General features: G+C 32.3%; 1 protein-coding gene across 9 annotated transcripts in view; it reads left to right on the forward strand.

The window, feature by feature from the left end:
* The window catches only part of LOC145263152 (histone deacetylase 5-like), a 506,934-nt gene that overhangs the window by 139,426 nt on the left and 349,236 nt on the right, over nt 1-18,272 (forward strand). For 7 of the 9 annotated variants that reach the window (XM_080120140.1, XM_080120145.1, XM_080120142.1 and 4 more), the window contains exon 2: nt 4,123-4,185. The exons of the other annotated variants lie outside the window; for them this stretch is intronic. The gene's annotated coding sequence lies outside the window, so the exon portion shown is untranslated. The remainder of the gene's footprint in view (nt 1-4,122; nt 4,186-18,272) is intronic. 9 annotated transcript variants of the gene reach the window in all.

An 18,272-nucleotide genomic window follows, 5' to 3' on the forward strand; every position in this document is an offset into this window, starting at 1 on the left:
ATATATATATATATATATATATATATATAATAGGTTTTCCTATATAAATCTATATAAAGACCCAACAATTCTGTTATAATCTTACAAGTGATGTCGATCGGTCAGCAAATTCATTGCTTACATTGACGGAATTAGTCAAACTTTAAAATTTCAAATATCTGTTAAAATTGGTTGACTTCAACTTTGAAAGAAATGCATCATTAAAAATGACCCAAACAGTAAAATATCACATCTTCTCCCCCCCCCCCTCCAACTTAACTTGGGGGGGGTAGACAAATTAATAAGTGTATGAGAGAACTTAAATGTATCTGACCGGTCTGCAATGTGAATTGTTTTTTGTTAAATTGATAAGATATGGCCCCACCAATTTGGGGTGAAAATTTATGAATAAATAAAAAAAAAAAAAAATTAACGCTTCTTCTCGGTAGTGACTGACAGAATAAAAACAATCTACTCCTGTGGATAAAAATGAAAGGTTCAATTTAGATTTTTTTTTTTTTTTTTATAGACATCGTTCCAGACAAGGCATGAAGCCACTTGATGTAAGGAGCTAAAAAAAAATACTACTTCACTGTCAAAAAGTAGCCAACGATAAATGTTAGATGGGATAGATTCCAACCCAGAAAATGATAATTCTTCTGCCTTTGTCAGAAACATCGCTCATGTTCAAAAATTGTATAATTTTATAATAATTGATACTCAAACCAAGTCATGTTGTTTGACCAATCTGCACACTAAACAAAAATTTCAAGTAGTTTACCATAAAAAAAAAACAACAAATTCTAATCTTCAGAGTTGAAATAAACTTTAGAAGAATCAGAAGTTCATTGGTCCATCCCTCTAAAGGACGAGTAAAATTCATTCTGATGACAGTTTTGTACTATATTGACGTCCCCTTATTCACTATCCAGGTTCATCGTCCATATTTCCTTCAATAGCAGTTCGACATTGTCTGGCTGTCCCTATGCTAATTTTCCAGTAATTACAATTGTGGGGATTGACCGTGTCTAGTCGCCACTGCTGACACTCTTTGGTCCTGTTTTTCCAGTTTCATTTTTCATTGACTCCCATGTTATTCTAGAGCAGAGTGATTTTACAATTGGATGACCTTACTATGGTTAACTTTTACACTTTCAACAGTCAGAGATCTGTTTGTTGATGTTGCCAGTGATTAGTTTTCAACTTCACATGCCCATTGCCACATTACAGAGCAGTGCTACATAACACCTGGCATCCTATGAAAGTTACTATTATCAGGGATAGCTTTCTGTAAAACTAAGTACCAAAGCGTATCCATATGCTGGTGGATCATATATGCCCTAGATTTTAGAGGGTTCCTATCCGGAGCACACAACTGTATTACTGCATTAGTTACTACTACTCATTAATTAGGTCAGATTCCCCAGGGAGACTGGATGAAGATGTGTTATTAATGCACTTTTAACATCAACCTGTGTTCCGACAGTATCCAGACATTTGTCAGAGCCAGATGAAAGTAAGAAGTATCTGAGGCCACTACTACTACTGGGCTATTAAATAGCCCCCTCTCCCTTTCAAAGATTGAATCAATATGATGTTACTAAACCTTATGTCTAGAATTCTTGTTCCAATTTTGATCAAAATTTGTTACATCATTTTGATTCTGTCTAAAGCTAAGAAGAAATTACAATGCATTGAAATATTGTTTATTTAATGTCTAAAAACTATGAATCAAATGCAATGCAAATCTGGAATATTTAAAATTTCAAATTGTTGTGCCCGTATTATATCCTCTAAAAAGCCTTTAAAATACTCCAAAGAAACTGAATTCTGGGAAATATTTATTAATCGATGTCAAATAACTATTAAAATTTCACACTTACTGACACTATCTGAAATTTTACATTTTATTTTCGTCTCGTTTACATCAAAATAAATTGAGCTAAATATAACTCCTATTACTCACCCTTACACCTAACAGCTGATTCCAAATTCATAATGATCGTATCATTAGTTTAGAAGTATATTCTGTACAACAATATATACACACGAACACGCTTAATTTATATATATATATATATATATATATATATATATATATATATATATATATAATCTCAAGTATAGTCTGTAATCAATACAATTTTTTATGAGATTTACTTTCAACCTTTCATATATATATATATATATATATATATATATATATCATGTCAATTTTTTTCCCTAGCCTCCAAACAGATTAGACCATGACTCAAAAAGCAGTTAAAAATAGGAAAAAGGGTGAAGGTTACTCTGCATAAAAATGTAAACATGGACAGATTATTTACCTTCCTCTCTCCATCTATCACCCAATGCCCTCCTTCTCACACTCTAATCAATAATTCAGGTTGCCTTCAGTTCAGAACTATTTATATAAAAACAAGGTTATAGATATAAAAAGATTTCATTAAATTTTTGCGTTCACTCATATCACAAATGAGATTTGGCGGAAGGGGGGGGGGGAATTTGAGGAGACAATTTCTTTTTTCAATTAAATTTAATTTCTAAATATACATATAAACATAAAACTCCCATTGCTTGATTTAAAAGAAAAAAAAAGATCGCCTGTATTGAGGACCAAAACTAATTTTAATGCTTGTGCTATTCTGTCCAAAAATTTTGTGCCTAATTTTAGTAAATCATTTCAACATGTAAGAGCATGTCACGTTATTGACAGATATAATAATATCCTTATATTTCTTCCTGGAGCATCCTACAAGCTGTATCTAGTGAAAGTAATAAATAATTTAAGTTTTATTTTGGATCAGTTTTTAAAATGGAAGACCGTAAGACCTATTTTAAGCACTTGATGCTTTTCTATTTCCATAAATGCAAAAGTGCAATCAACAAAAAATGTGCAGTGTGTTGAAGATATTGTGCGGAAGTAGTTTGAAAAGTTTAGCATTTGTTAATTTGACATTAAGAACGCTCAGGCAGAGTGCGCCCATCAGATGATGAGCAAATTAAGAAATAAAAAGATATTTATTGAAATTAACGTATTACATAACATAAGGAATAGACGAAAGACGTAATACATCAAAATTCACAGTTCATGAACATTTGAGCAACTATTTAATGCCATGTTTATTTTTTTTTTTTTTACTTTTGATTTTCTTGAAAATTTGTTACAACGTTTCTGACTTTCGTGAAATGTGCAAAGATATGAATATTTACAATCTGGGTCAGATTTTAAAGTTTTACACATTTCAAACTGTTTACAAATGAAAAACAATTTTTTTTTTTTTAAATACCCAACTTGTAAATGTTAGGACCGGTTTCATTAAAAGAACGTTCTACTATAAGCTTAAATCGTGCAATAAAATCTGCTCAACCAGAAATTTAAAAATATTTTTTTCCCACACTTATTTGTGATGATCTGAAAGTTTGGCATATAATCCCATATTAATTCATTAATTTATAAAAATAAAATAAAAAAAAATGCAAGAAAAGTTTGGGAAAGACACTTTAAGTTCACCATCAGCAGGTTTTATTGGTTTTGAAAATGACAAACTAGATTTTGAAAAAAAAAAAATTATTTTTGCAAACTGTAATCCAAACATCGAAGAGATTCTATTCAGCAAACTTCAGTTTAAAATAACGTTTTTGTTCGTCCACCATGCTTAAATTTGATAGAAATTCAATTGGTTAATAAATGAATTCTTAAAATGATTTAAAAGAATTTTATTTCTTACATTTAAAATAATTGTAAAATTTAATTTAATAAAAATTGTTGAATGAACAACATTAAAATAAAATATTTATTTCTCTTAAATTAGTTGCTCTGCTAAGGCTTGACTGTCTAGTTTATCCTATTTCACTCGTATCAAAACATAAACAGGAATGGGTACACTCATGAATTCATTGTTGGAAATGAACTTTTTTTACTAGCAGGAAGATCCGACATTGCTCGGGATTAGATTATAATCACATACTTTTTTTGCAATGCTCATAAAATCATATTACTTTTTTGTAGTTACTGTCTCCTCCTCTCGTTTCACTATTTAATATAGCTGGAAAAGGCTGAAATATAAATAATTTTGTTCGCTTTTATATATGCATATATTGTTACATAAATAATCTTTTTTTTTTTTCTTTCTTTTTAAGGTTTTTCACGACATAATATTACCATGGAGGTAAATAATTATTTTCTACCAGTTAAAAAGATAGGTATGTCAAACATTTTATTTTCAATTATTTTTCTTGAATTATTTTATCTATATTTTACTCAATTCGGTGGGCTTGTAACAAAGCGACATGTCTCAAAGGTTTGATCTGTTATAATAAGATCTGGGTTCTTATAATTTTTCACGTTATTCATGAAGATGAATCTTCCAGTCTGCATAAGTCTGTTCAAAGAAATTGTACAGCATCTAGTAAATTGATTCTATGGATACTAGGCCTCAAAATAGATTCAATAAAATTGTTTTTTTTTTCTTTTATCAAAACAGATTTGGTAAAATTTAAAAAAAAAAATTCATGACTTTCGCCAATCTATACCCAACCGTATCGGTAACTTGAATGAATACCTGTTCGTTGTTCATAAAAATGTTTTATTTTCCTGTCATCTGATGTTTTCATTACTTTTAAATGTGTTGGTATTAAGTCTCTGCTAAGAACAGCACATAATCCTTGAACACTCTGTGTTAAAAATAGGGTAGAAATGAAATACATTTTTTTAAGTAACTCCTAAAGGTTAGGATCGTTTTGCTATAAGCTTACAATCTTGAAAGAATTACATTACTAAAACAGCAGTCATGCAAAAACAACGTATTTTTTTTTAAATAACATTATGGATATCCGTGTAAGTCTTCATTTGTGTTGCATTAAATGTTTGTAGAGATGTTGGCAAAACGCTACTTGTATGCGTTTCCACTGATCAGGAATCTCTGAGGTGCTGTCCTGTGATTATATTATTGCCCCAGTGTTATAAATGAGGTGATGGACCAGTGCTCTTCACAATTGGTGACTGTATGATACCTATTTCAAACCTCGATCACTGTCTTTTCCTACTCCTGGGGACTGCCTGTGAATTTAATTTTCCTTTAACATTTCTTTTGGAGGAAGTCAGTTCAACTTCATAGGGTAAATGGCATACAACAAAAACAAATTTTGGAGTATATAGTTTGTCAGATGTCAATCTTTTTTAATGGCATATCAACTCTTTTTCAGGTTATTTAATACTGGAGCAGAATCACAAGAACAACTCTTCTTACTACCACAACTGAAACGACTGTTCCTTTCTTCTTTCATGTGCTTAGTGTTAGGTGGAATTTTCATAAGTAATTTCTTTCCAAGAACTTATCATCCGTGTAACATATTACCATTGACCTATTTTCCCTGAAGGCTACCAGATGGCCATCTTTTAAATGTAATGTCAACAAATATGTTATAAACTAAAACCATAAACCATAAGTGATCAAATTTTGTCCATTCCACTTATCGTTTTCAGTCCTCTCATAATATTCTTAATCTTTCCACTGACAAGTCCGTCTTATTAATTTTTATGCTTGAATAGCTTTTGGCCATGATAAGTTGACTCATGAGTATAAAAAGATCTTACTATTTTTATTTACAATATTAGTGTGTAACTGACTATACAAGGATTGAACTCTGCAGAACCTATTCCAAAGACTGCAGTGGTACCGATCCGTCACTTCAGGTTACGTAGAGTCTTGTAAACACAATGGTTGTTTTATAACTCCATTTCTATAATATGCATTTAAGTGCCATCAAAATGTCATAGTTATTATGTTTTGGAATTTTTGAGATGTTGATTAAGAATTTGGATTATTTGGATTACTGTTCCCATCTTGGATGTTATTCTCACAATGTTTCAGCTGATGCAAATTCCAACCTCCTACAGGGATGTCTTGTCGAAATGAATTCTTTATTTAATTCACAAGATTAGATTGACAATAATAAAGTGCTGTAATAAGTTCTAAGTGACTGTCTTTTCGAAGTTGATTAGCGGGGGGGGGGGTACCCGGCGTTGCCCGGGTGTTTGGAGGTGTGTATGTAGGAGAGGGTGACCCTGTTTTAATATTATAAAAAAAAAAACACGATGTTAAAAAAAATTGGAAAAACCAAAACAAAGCAAAACAAAGCAAAACCGCGAACAAACATTAAAAAAAAAAATGTGTAAAAGAGGAAAAAAAGTTTAGGTAGAATGACAGGCTTGAACCCAAAGCACCGAGGCTAAGGCGGGGTAAAAAAAATGCCCGACACGTTACCCGTACGCCTAAGAGACATACACTTAATAACGGATAAAATTAAACCTTTAAAAACACGTGCAAGTGGTTGAAACTAACGTCAACGTTTTCTTGGTCAAACATGACGTCATTGTCGCAGGAGCAGAGAAAATGAAGGAACAATGTTTTCGGCACCCTCCTTGTAGAAAAGGGCCCAGTTTAGGGTGATGGAATTAATGTTTTTTGCCAATTTTTCGACATTTGCTGGGCGAAAGTTGGAGCTTTAAAATGATAACTATCTGGCGAAAATCCGTGGCCTGTGTCGAAAGTTTTTGTGAGACCTACACGCACACACACACACACACAAGCATTTTCGCTTTTTTATATATATATATATATATATATATATATATATATAGAAGATGGCTCAATCTCCAGTACAGGCTATACTAAGAATATAAGCTAGATAGAAAATTGGGCGATATATCATGACTGCATGCTATATAGAATTAATTATTCAAAAGAAAGTATAGACCAGTAATTATATTGCAAAATTTCAAAGAGAATTGTCTATTTCCTATTATGAAATATTAATATACTGAGATTAATTATTTAAGAATTAAAATAATTTTTTTTTTTTTTTTTGTATTTTAATATTTAATGAAGCTTTTGCTTTCCGTTTAATTCAAGAATTTGGATTAAATACGAAATAAGGACTTCTGGATAGAATGCTTAGTAGTAATCTATAATATAAATCTCGCCTGTCTGTTTAAATGTATGTATGTCTGCCTAAAACTTTCGACAGAGGCGACGGATTTTCACAAAATCAGTATTGTTTTGAAGCTCAACCCTTTGGACGACAAATTGCGAAAAATTAGCTTAAAACAAATTCCTTCACGCTCAACTGAGCACTTTTTTACAGGCAGGGGATCACTTTTTTTGCCGATATTTTCGATTGACTTAATTTAAACCTATGTCACTTCCGGTTTGGTGATGGATCCAACAGCAAAGATATCACTTTTTCACGTTCTTTTCCTCCTTCATGGTACAATTTCGAGTCTGCCTACCTACTACTACTTTTTTTGCTTAAAACACACCTCTAAACACCCGGGCAACACCGAGCACCCAGGCTAGTCAGTACCAAGTAATTGTCTTCTGGAAGTTTAAGGTTCAATCTTCTGTACAGGCAATACTAAAAATATAGTTAAGAATTACTCAAGATTCTATCCAATCATGCCAAAACGTCCAAAATTAGAACAGTAGTCGGAATGATCCAAATGATACATCTGTATTAAGGCTTATTTGAGTACACCAATGCAAACATGACTTTTCTTTCCATCGATGGATTAGGACAACTTTAGGCTTGCGAACCTAAATGACTCCTGCTGTAAAGGATGCTTTTTTTTCTTGTGTTGCATACTCATTATTTAACTTGATGATCAGCAGTGAAAATATTCTCCATTAATTCTGCTTGTAGGATAATATTTTCATGAAGAATGGTGACTATGACAATAATTTCAATATTGTTATCTCGTTTTCAGGTCATTTTTTTTTCTAGCTTGCTGCTTCATATTGACATGAGCAACCTTTCCTTGTTTAAATTGTGAAGTTCTTTTTCTCTTGGTGGTGTTAATTCATTGTTGCTACAATTTTCTATCACTCACATCTTCATTCATTAATCCCAACTTTTTTAGACCATCCGCCTTCCATTAAAACTAATTCCTTGGATCTTCTATAGATTTTGTACATTGCCAAACCAATTTAATGTTCTACTTATAACTTCCTCCACATTGATGACTGCCCAACTCTTCCATTGCTGAATTTGTTCTTGGCAGTTAAAGATTTCAGTTTGTCTCACACGGATTAGAATTCATATTTCATGTATATTTTGTTTTTCTTAACCACAAGTTGTTTTCTGATCTTCAGGAGGGACAAAAAGAGGCTTAAGCGCCTTTTATCTACCAAAACTTTTTATTGCAGCAACTGAAATCTTCAATGAGCAAAGTAACAATCAACTATTCACTTTCCAACTACTGCCAAAGGACAACCCTATCAATCATACCTAATAGCCGGTTGCATATAGAAAATCCACTTTGTACTTAATTCATTATATAAATTCAAGCTAATCAAAAAAGTTTTGTCTGTTATTAAAGAAAAAAAGAAAATGCTTCAGTGTGTGTAACTTGTATTTAGTCTTTGAAGTAGTTGCTATTGGTATTCAGTACCTTCTGCCAACGCCTTTTCAGCTGTTCAACCCCCTTGCAGTAAAACTTGGTGGATGCAAAGAAGTTTGTGAGGATTTGGCACAAGTTTTCTTTATTAATGAAGAATTTCCCCACAAAGATCATTGTTGTGCTGTGTTATTGGCAATATGATAACATACTTAGCAACAATTTATTTTTAAAATTACTTTTTCTGGCTTAGATATTTGCTCATATGAAACCTTTTTAAATAATCACCTAAAAATAAGTCGGCAAGGGGGTAATTCATTTTCCATTGGAGAATATAAAGTTGCCTACTTTAAATTTTAAAATGTCCGAACAAAAAAAAAAAGTGACTTCACTGCATCTCAGGCAATGTCAAATAAGTATATGTAATTGTCAGTATTTTGATATGTCTAAAATTTAGTAGGAAATAAAATGAAAGTATTTCTGTCATTGAAGAAAACAAACAAAAATATACACATACACAAGAAAGAAAATGCTACCAAGAGCAATATTTGTTTCGGTCGATATTTTTTTAAAACCATGAATTTATCTCTATTAGATAAAGTTAGGTATGCATATATAGTTGTATATTTGTATTCACTACTAAACTAATTAACTGATCATTATGAATTTTGAAATACAGCTTCTAAGCATAAGCGGGCGTAATGTGAGCTCTATTTAGTTTCGTAAAAAGGATGTGGAAGCCTGTTTGTACAATTCAGATACCTACAATTTTTGTGAAATTTTGACAATAGTTATTAAGCATCAATTAATTTTCTCCAAATGTCAGTTTCTTTAGAATATTTTAAAGGAAGCATAATATGGGAACAACTTCCCATTTGTAAATTTAAATATTTCAGATTTGTATTAAATTAAATTCATGGTCATTAAAAGATGAAATAAGTAAGATTTCCTGAATCTTAAGTTTCTAAGTTCCCCCAGCTTAAGCTCAATACATTTTCTTGGATCAAAATCATGTAATAGAATTCGATGAAAATTGGTATAAGGATTCTAGGCAGGAGGTTTTGTAACAGTATATCTTTACATTGATCTTAAACGGACAGAAAATTGATCTAAAACTTTTGTTCAAGGAATTAATTTTACCCATCTTCAGGTAGACAGTCTTCCATTTTTTTTCAAAGTAGAGCTTATCTATTGGAGATTTCCTTTCCATGTCAAATGGCTCTTATTTTTATGTTTATCTTTCATGACCTTCGTGGTTGACCTAGGTCAACTTGACATATCTCATGACATTTGCTGGGTCCTTGCTTACATGCAAAGTTGAAATGCAGCCAAGAATTTCTAAGTTTTAATCATAGAAAAAAAAATTTCTTGATGTGTTTTCACATTTCTCTGTTGGTTGTTTGGTTGCACAGCAGTGTTGGTTGGTCTGTCACAGTTTGAGATTGTCATCACTAAACACGCAAATTGAATCGAGCCATCTTATTTCAAATCAATCCAGGCATAAGATCTATTTGTCAGTTGGTTTATGTATTATGCTTAACTTATTTATTGGACATTTGTGAAAAGGATGGAAGTATCTTGAAATCTCGTTCAGAACTCTTTGCTTTCTTGCTGTGTTAGTGAGGTTTGAAATAACTTTTTGGTCTACAAAGTAGAAATTGGACCTAGTAATTCACTCCCATTCATCCGTTTGTTTGTTCACGTTTTTCTTAATAATTATGCCTTGGATTTTTTTTTTTTTTTTTTTTTTTTTTTTTGCACAAGCATTAATGATGGTGAAAGTAAATTTTTCACTTGTGGAGGGGGACTTAGCATGCTCAGCTTATTTATCGCTAAATGTGCAGATAGAATGTGTGTATCCATTGCTTATTGTTCTGTGGCTCTATTAGTAAGGATATTGTGTCTTTTATATGTTCAACGTCTATTGTCTTGGTTTGACTATATATTTGGAGTTGAGTTTCATGTTATTGTTATACAATCAGTTTAAACATGGAAATTAATTTCCACATCTAAACTTTCAAATTTGATTTTATGCCAGCTGTTATTAAAATGGACTTGTCACAACCCTCTACACACACCCCATAAAGATTTTTTTTTTCCTTTTTATATTAAAAAAAACAAAAAACTTTTTAGATATTTATTTTTGCAGAAAACATGGGAAATAACTTATGGTATGATTACTTCCTGTTAATACATAAGTGTGTACACTGAGTAATGGGGGAAAAAATGCCACTAAAAACTTTTTTCTTAGCTGGAACAAGTTTTTTAAAGAAGAAACTTCGGCAAAATAATCATGCTAATGTGGAAGAAATAAACTTCAAGTAGGCTATTTAGAATAAAGTATTGATATGGCAGTCGGATTGCTATTTAGGTCTGACTATAAAAATCCGGCAAGATAACTTTGAAATCTTAGCTTGCCAATGTAAGTCAACTTTTCTAAGAGAACCTACCGTATCCTTCTCTTTATTGTTCTTCCACGTGAATGGGAGTGAATTACTAGGTCCAATTTCTACTGTAGACCAAAAAGTTATTTCAAACCTCACTAACACAGCAAGAAAGCAAAGAGTTCTGAACGAGATTTCAAGATACTTCCATCCTTTTCACAAATGTCCAATAAATAAGTTAAGCATGAGACATAAACCAACTGACAACCGTCTACCGAGATATCTCAGTGGCCGTGATTTAATTAAAAAATTAAATCACGGCCACTGAGATATCTCGGTAGACGTGATGAAATTGATGATAGCCTTTTTTTTTTTTTTTTTTTTTTTTTTTTTTTTTTTTTTTATGGTAAGGGGGTGGGTAGCGCATAAATGATTTCTATTATTTACATGTTCAAAATGTTCGCATAGGTCTCTTGTGACCTTCTCAACTCAGTAATGTCTGTTTTTGTATGAGTTTGAGACTAAATTTCTACATTCATTATGTGATTTACCATTTCGTCACTTTATTTAGAATCTACATTTACTGTTTTTTACTTTTGTCTATTTTGGCTTTTTATGTAGTTCGTTCTGATCGCATTGTTTTGTGCAACGATTCTGTTTCTCTTTTCAGTTCTTTTTACATTCATGCCTGTTTTTATGCACTAATTATTCGATCATTTTTATAAATACTTCATGAAGTTGTTTCTCCTTGTTTTGCTTTTCTTGCTGCTTTGTTTCTCCATTTCGTTGTTAATGCACTCTTCTATACTAAGCAGTTCTCTTTTCTTTTTGCATATAGTTGGTCATTATCATCCTTTCAGTTCAGTGCATAGTCATTAGTTTTCTGGTTATTTAATCCATATATCGGAGTTCTTTTGTTCAGCATATGAATGGTCCAAAGTATCTTACTGGGAATACTGTCCAAATATACATTCATTTTATTGGGGTTTTGCTACAGAATTTAGTTTCAATAAGCTTTCTTAAGTATTTTTTATCTTTCATTCTTTCTTATCTCTGTTGTTTATTGACTGAAAAAAACAAAGATGACAGTTTGAACAAAGACGTGTCCGTGACTGAATTTATGTAATAAGTAAACTAATACTTTTCAGCGTAATTATTATTATTAGTTGTTGTAAATGATAACGGGATGTGTCTGTGCATTTTTCCATCCATTCGATCACTACAGATGTGATAATGACGGGCAAATCGGTTTTAGTAGGAGGAAGCAGATAAAAAAAATATTAATGCAAACACAAAAGTATCATAATTTGAAAAGCATGAGTTCAAGCCCTATGAAGCACATTATTTTCTCATCAATCATACCTGAAACATAAATATTTTTGCAGGCTGGGAAAGATGGTATCATGCCCAATGAACATATATTATACTGCCCTCTCCCTCCCACAAGGATAAGATAATGCCTGGAAGAATGGTATCATAATAAACAAACATATACTACACTATCCCACAGGGGAGAAGGTAATACCTGGGATAATGGTCTTGTGATACCAGAATAGATACTAAGCTATCCATTACCCTAAATTTAACACTAAGTGGTTGTAATAGCTTCAGATTCAGACATGCAGATACCAAATCTTTATTAGTAATAAATATGAACATGCCAGAACAATTCCCTGATTCCAAATTGGCTGATTCAAGCAAATTAGTCTGACAGAAAAGCATGGTTTTGGTTGCTGCCTTACGTCAGACTAATTGTTTTAATATGTACATTAATTTGATTCTGCGAATTAGTCTGCGCCCCCACCCCTCATTTTTATGTAAAGCTCTTACTATCATAGGTAGTTGAGCACTTTTCTCATTGCTGCATAAAGGCCCCATATTAGATTGATGCTCTTCCTGGCCATTATATTAATTTACTTTTATTCTTCTGGTCGCCTAGATGACTGTCATGATTAGTCTTTTATATATAACAATTTCCCACGCCGCAACATGGTCATTATCACAATTACCTATCATATTAATGATACACACATGAACATGACTTTCTGAATTGGATACTCTCATGCCTTGCGTTGCTTGGAAGTTTCCCGTCTGCATTTCAAATTATGCACACATTTTCATTTTGAATTCCATTTGATTGTCTTGCCAAAAGTTTCTGCTATGTTTCAAAACTTTTCATCACCTCCAAACAAAACATATTGCTGCTGAGACTCTAGGGAGTCTGTGAATTAAGAGCCCGATTTATAGGGACATCAGAAGTGTGGAGTTGTGCAGGAATATGTTTGTTCGGATTACATTATATTTAAATTTCTGTATGTTGGTACAGTCAGAGAAACAAGGAGCTGACAGAATTCCAAAGGCAAGCAGTTTGAGGAAAGAACTATTAGAGTAAGAAATCTTTTTCTGCATCTGGGGTCCTCTACAGTGAAGGGGTGGGATTTTGCTGATTGTTGGATTGGTAAAGGATATTTACATTGAAGGAGTACAATTGGAAGTTTGTTATAGTTTAGTGTTTCTTTTTCTTTGCAAATAGTTTGGCATCATTCATATACATGAGATGGTTTATTCTTTGTTTGTAAAGTTTTTACTCCTGATTATAATGTTGAGTGGCATCATGACTGCTAAAAAGCAGTAGAGATAGTTTCCATGGAAAATACCTCTGGATTTTTATCTTTGTCAGGTGTCGTGCTTCAGCTGTCAGTTCCAGGATTTATAGTCCAGGAAGAATTGTCTAATCACAATGACAACTCTCCTGATCCAGTATTAATTGTACCCATTGTTTACAAGACATTGCAGAATTCATTTCTGTTGTCCCAATCAATTCTTGTAGACTTTTTTATATACTAGTGCTTCACCATTTACCAAAGCCAAAAGCCACTTGAGGATTAAGGAGATAAGTGAGATTTTCAGTTGGATAATGGAACAGTTGTATGAAAGAATTGAGAACTATAATTCATAAGATGACTCAACGGATATTTGGAAACGACCTGTTGTAGTCCGTAGAGAAACATTCCTGCAGAAACGTGTTCCACAGGTGGAAAGTTCTTGGAAAGAAGCCCTGTTCATAGAAATTCCATTTGATTTCATGCAAAGAAAGAAAAGACAGTTCTTTGCAGAGTTTGGAGCAAGACGATATCGAGTGCTGGAATAAACTTAAGAGCGTTCAATTTCAGTGCTTGCTTTTTTCTTTTTTCTTAACCTGATTGCCACCTCAATTATTTTACACCTGTGAACTGAAGAACTCTCACCCATTCTTTTTATGTGACTAAACCAACAAAGTATTCTGTTTTGTACACATCTCCCTATACTATCCACATTTAATCTAGATGTAATTAATTTAGACTAGTTGCCCTACCGTCGGGTTGAGTCTAGTCTATTTCAATTGTTACTGGAGAGAATGAATTCATTTATAGTATTAAGTAACTTTGCAATCACTTCATAACATAGTATCTGGTATTCTAAAGTAGTTACCCATCCAAGACCTGATCTGGCTAAACCTTGCTTAACTTTGATGATTAGATGAGAACCAAAATAAGAAAATAAATTGCTATCTCTGTTCATAACATCGGAGGTGGTTTTAGAGTTGCGCATTAAGTTGATCCACAAAATGTACTATGAGCCTTGGATGCAAACATCCACAATGTTGTTTAAACCCACCTGTAGCTCATTATAATTTGTTTCAGATGTATATTCATTATTGTGGGTGACATAGCAGCTTTTGTGAACGAAAAGACCAGACTTTGAGAGGCAGACATGATTATACATATCAAATGTCAGACTGTTTCGATCACCTATCCAGAAGTTGGTCAACATCCTGCATGTCCTTTACTGCTTTTTTTAGTTGACAGTAGGCACTTAGTCTTGTGATAACCCCTGAAAATCAAGTGCTCCCAAGTGTTGACACAGATGTTAACTCTTATTACACTGGAAGCGAAAGTGGTGTCATTCTTACAACTGACGGCTCAGCCTAGATATACCATGTTCAAGTTCTTTCACGACTCTTGAGTCATTTTCACTATTACCTTTTTTGTTATTTTATTTCAAAGTTCTCAGAAATCAAGGGGCCCACAACCTGGGGCTAACACTTGAAGTTACCGTATAATGGGTGAACCCATGCATTCTGACATCATAATTCAGTTTTGATTGATTCTTTTGAAAGAAGGTCTGCATTTTAGTGGGATTCCTTTGGAAAATGCTGGTGACTCTTGTTTCTTCTGATTATCTCTACTGGACATATTGTATGGCTTCAGCTTGCGTGCTTTTATGTATTTTTTTTTTTTTTTATTTGTAGCAGTATAAACAATATCTATATATATTTTCAAAGTAACGTGTGTGTGTGTGTGCAATTCTCCTACAACCCACCACTCAACAGATTATGACCAAACCTGGCATGATGATAGTCCCTCACCTAGGGATGGTGCACACCATTTTTCAAGGTTAAGGTCAAACTGTATGTATGCTCTCCTACAGCCCACACCACTGGATCGATCATTGCTAGTATTTGATACTTTCATTGTGTGTTTTTCTTAAGTCAGTTTATTTATTATTTAAAATGTGCCTAAAAAACAGTTTATACAGTTTTTTTTTCTGAACGTTTGTTTAAATCTATAATATATATATATGCATGCACACTAGCTGTGCTTACCTGACGTTGCTCAGGATGCAAGGAAGTCATTGTAGTTTTTTAAATTTTATTTGTTTGTATATTTTTAAACTTAAGTTAGATTCAATTTAAAATTAGTTATTAACTTTGGAGATATTTTTTGTGCAATGATTATTTAAATGTTTCTACATTCACCAATTGAACAAAGTCATAAAGTAGACCTTGGGTTTACTTCTGCAGCCTCTTGACCCTTGCTTCCTTTATTTTATGCTTTAGTCTTATTCTGTAAGTGATGTTTCTGACAAAGGGTAAATAATTGCTGTTTTCTGGGCCAGAATCTATCCATCTAACACTTATTGTTGCCTTTGAAGTCATATTTTTTTACGCTTATTAAGTAAGGTGGTTTCATGCCTTGTCTGGAGGCATAAAAAAAGTACATAATTATATTGCAAGTAACATGGTACAACAATAACAAATAAAAATTAAAAACCGACTTTGTGGGGAGGCAAATCAATAAAAACAATAATAAATTAAAATATCTGTAATTCCTTTCATTTTTATTTCTCTTGTAATTTCTGTGAATTTCCTGTTTTATGATAAGACATTCAATTACACTAATTGTTATCAACATCTGTGAAAGATTAAATGTGAACAGTATAGGGAGACGTGTTGGTTTAATCACATTTAAAGAATTGGTGAGAGTTCTTCAGTTCACAGATGTAAAATAATTGAGGTGGAATTCAGGTTAAGAAAAAAAAAACATAGGAATTGGTAAGAATGAATTTGAAAGAAAGAGTGATAAAGACCTGGTCAGAGATTAGTCTGGAAATCAATTTCTAAAAGTTGTCCATATTCTAGTAGGTTGCTAATGTTGATGATCTGTCTACGTTTTTAAATTTTATTTTTAATCTTTTATGATTACTGGGTGTTAGGGTTAGTTAATATTTGTAATCTTACCGTTTCAAATGAAGGGTTTTTAAAGTTGGACAAATATTTCAGTAGATGTGTATTTGTGAATGTTCCTTTTTTTTTTTTTTTATCTATATCTCTACTATGGTGTGTTCATTCTCTATGTACTCAAGAACGGCTGGGTCAATTTTTTATGAAATTTCACACAAAGAACGGCTGAAATTTCACACAAAGAACTTCATGTGCCTGGCAGTGTTCTTAGATAGGTTTTGTGTTGGAATGTCTTCGATAAATATCAATAATCGAAATAATCCGATGAAAGAAGGAACAGGTGATTTGAACCAGAGTTAATTCCTTACACAGCCTTTGAAGTTTTATTACCACACAAGTTAAAAGGCTTGACATAAAATCAACAGTAGGTGTGTGTTCAAAATGAATGTTTCTGTTTTCAGTATAATTGGAGTATGGTACTTGATTTTTTTTCCATTTTAGACTTTAATTAAAGCCATTATATATAAAATGATTTTATAAAATCAACAGTAGGTTCTCTACAGTGCAATTTTGATTACAATGAATTGGGAAACAAGTCATAGTGAGAGGCATGTGAGCTTCCTCCTGTGCACTGCAGTGGATCTCCAACTAGAACAGCCAATCAAATGATTTGGTTGAAAAATGTGTGATTTCACTGATTTCAATGACAATAAAAATATGGGAGTGTGAAATATTCAATCATCATCATTCAATCCCAGGCAACGTCGGGTCACCATGCTAGTCGTATATGAAGAGTGATTTACAGAATTTGTTTCATTTTACAGTATCAGATATTAACTACTTTTAGAAATGAAGAATATTGAATTAATAGTAAAAAATAAATTTCCAACAAAGCCGATGCCATGATTAGAAATTAAAGCCTAACTCTTGATCTTCAATCTGAGATTCTACTAACTGATCTAGTTGTATTTTTGATAAATAAACCTTAGAACATCAACTTTAAAAAAAATAATTATAGTTTTGGCGTGACGTCATAGATTTGATTTTCATCATGTTTGTAAACATAAATTCAAACATCGGCGATAATAAATAAATGAAAATCATCGTCAAGTGTTAAAAATTATTTTATTAGTTCAAAACAACAGATGAGATTGCAAATTGCGTTATTACGATCGAACTTGTGCATTCATGACCTGAAAGCTTCATCTCTTTGTTGTAGATATTGATGGTGTGAAACTAAGAAAGCCACTTTTGTCATGGATGCGTGTCAGAAGCAGAGATGCGTCCTCATTCTCAATGCACTTTTGTCAGGAATTTAATGGTGTCTATGTGGAAAATAAATTCTGGAGCAGAAAAGGTCATTCATTTTAATGGTATCACTCCCTTCTTCGTAGCTCTTCAACTTTTTGAGTTAAAAAAAATAGGCTCTACTTTTAAAAAGACGCTCGTATATCATCTTCTTAGCCTAGTAAAAGTATACATCTGTAGGAAACCTATATTTACTAGTAGTATTAAAAACTTGTGTTTTTGGAATTTTTGTCTTCACATGCAAATCGGAACGTGATTGTTGGCAAAAGAATAGGCAGAGTACACATTACTAAGGCAGTAATATTCATGATGTCAAATTGTCAAAACAGTGAAGTTTTTGCTTTTTTTTTTTTACATTTGCCATACCTAAGTTCAAATCGTACGTAAATGCAAAAGTTTTTATTTTAACTGGATATTTGTTTTAGAAATTTAAAGTAATTACCATAACATGTAAAAACGTTACATATTTTTTTTTCAACTAGGTAAGTTTTTTAATCCATAAAAATATTACTAATAATGAGTATTCAACATTAGTTCAAAGTGAATTATTTTTACTTGAAAACATAACTTACAAAGAAACTAAGTACAGATAGAAATTGACATACCCAGATACTGTGTAAACTGTACACAAAGAGCAGATGTAAACTTTTTTTTTTTAATTTATGCACACAAGAAAATATGGTGCACGTGTCTCATGTGT

Source organism: Euprymna scolopes, chromosome 38, assembly GCF_053919585.1.
Source record: "Euprymna scolopes isolate OS-2025 chromosome 38, ASM5391958v1, whole genome shotgun sequence".
Lineage (NCBI taxonomy): Eukaryota > Metazoa > Mollusca > Cephalopoda > Sepiida > Sepiolidae > Euprymna > Euprymna scolopes.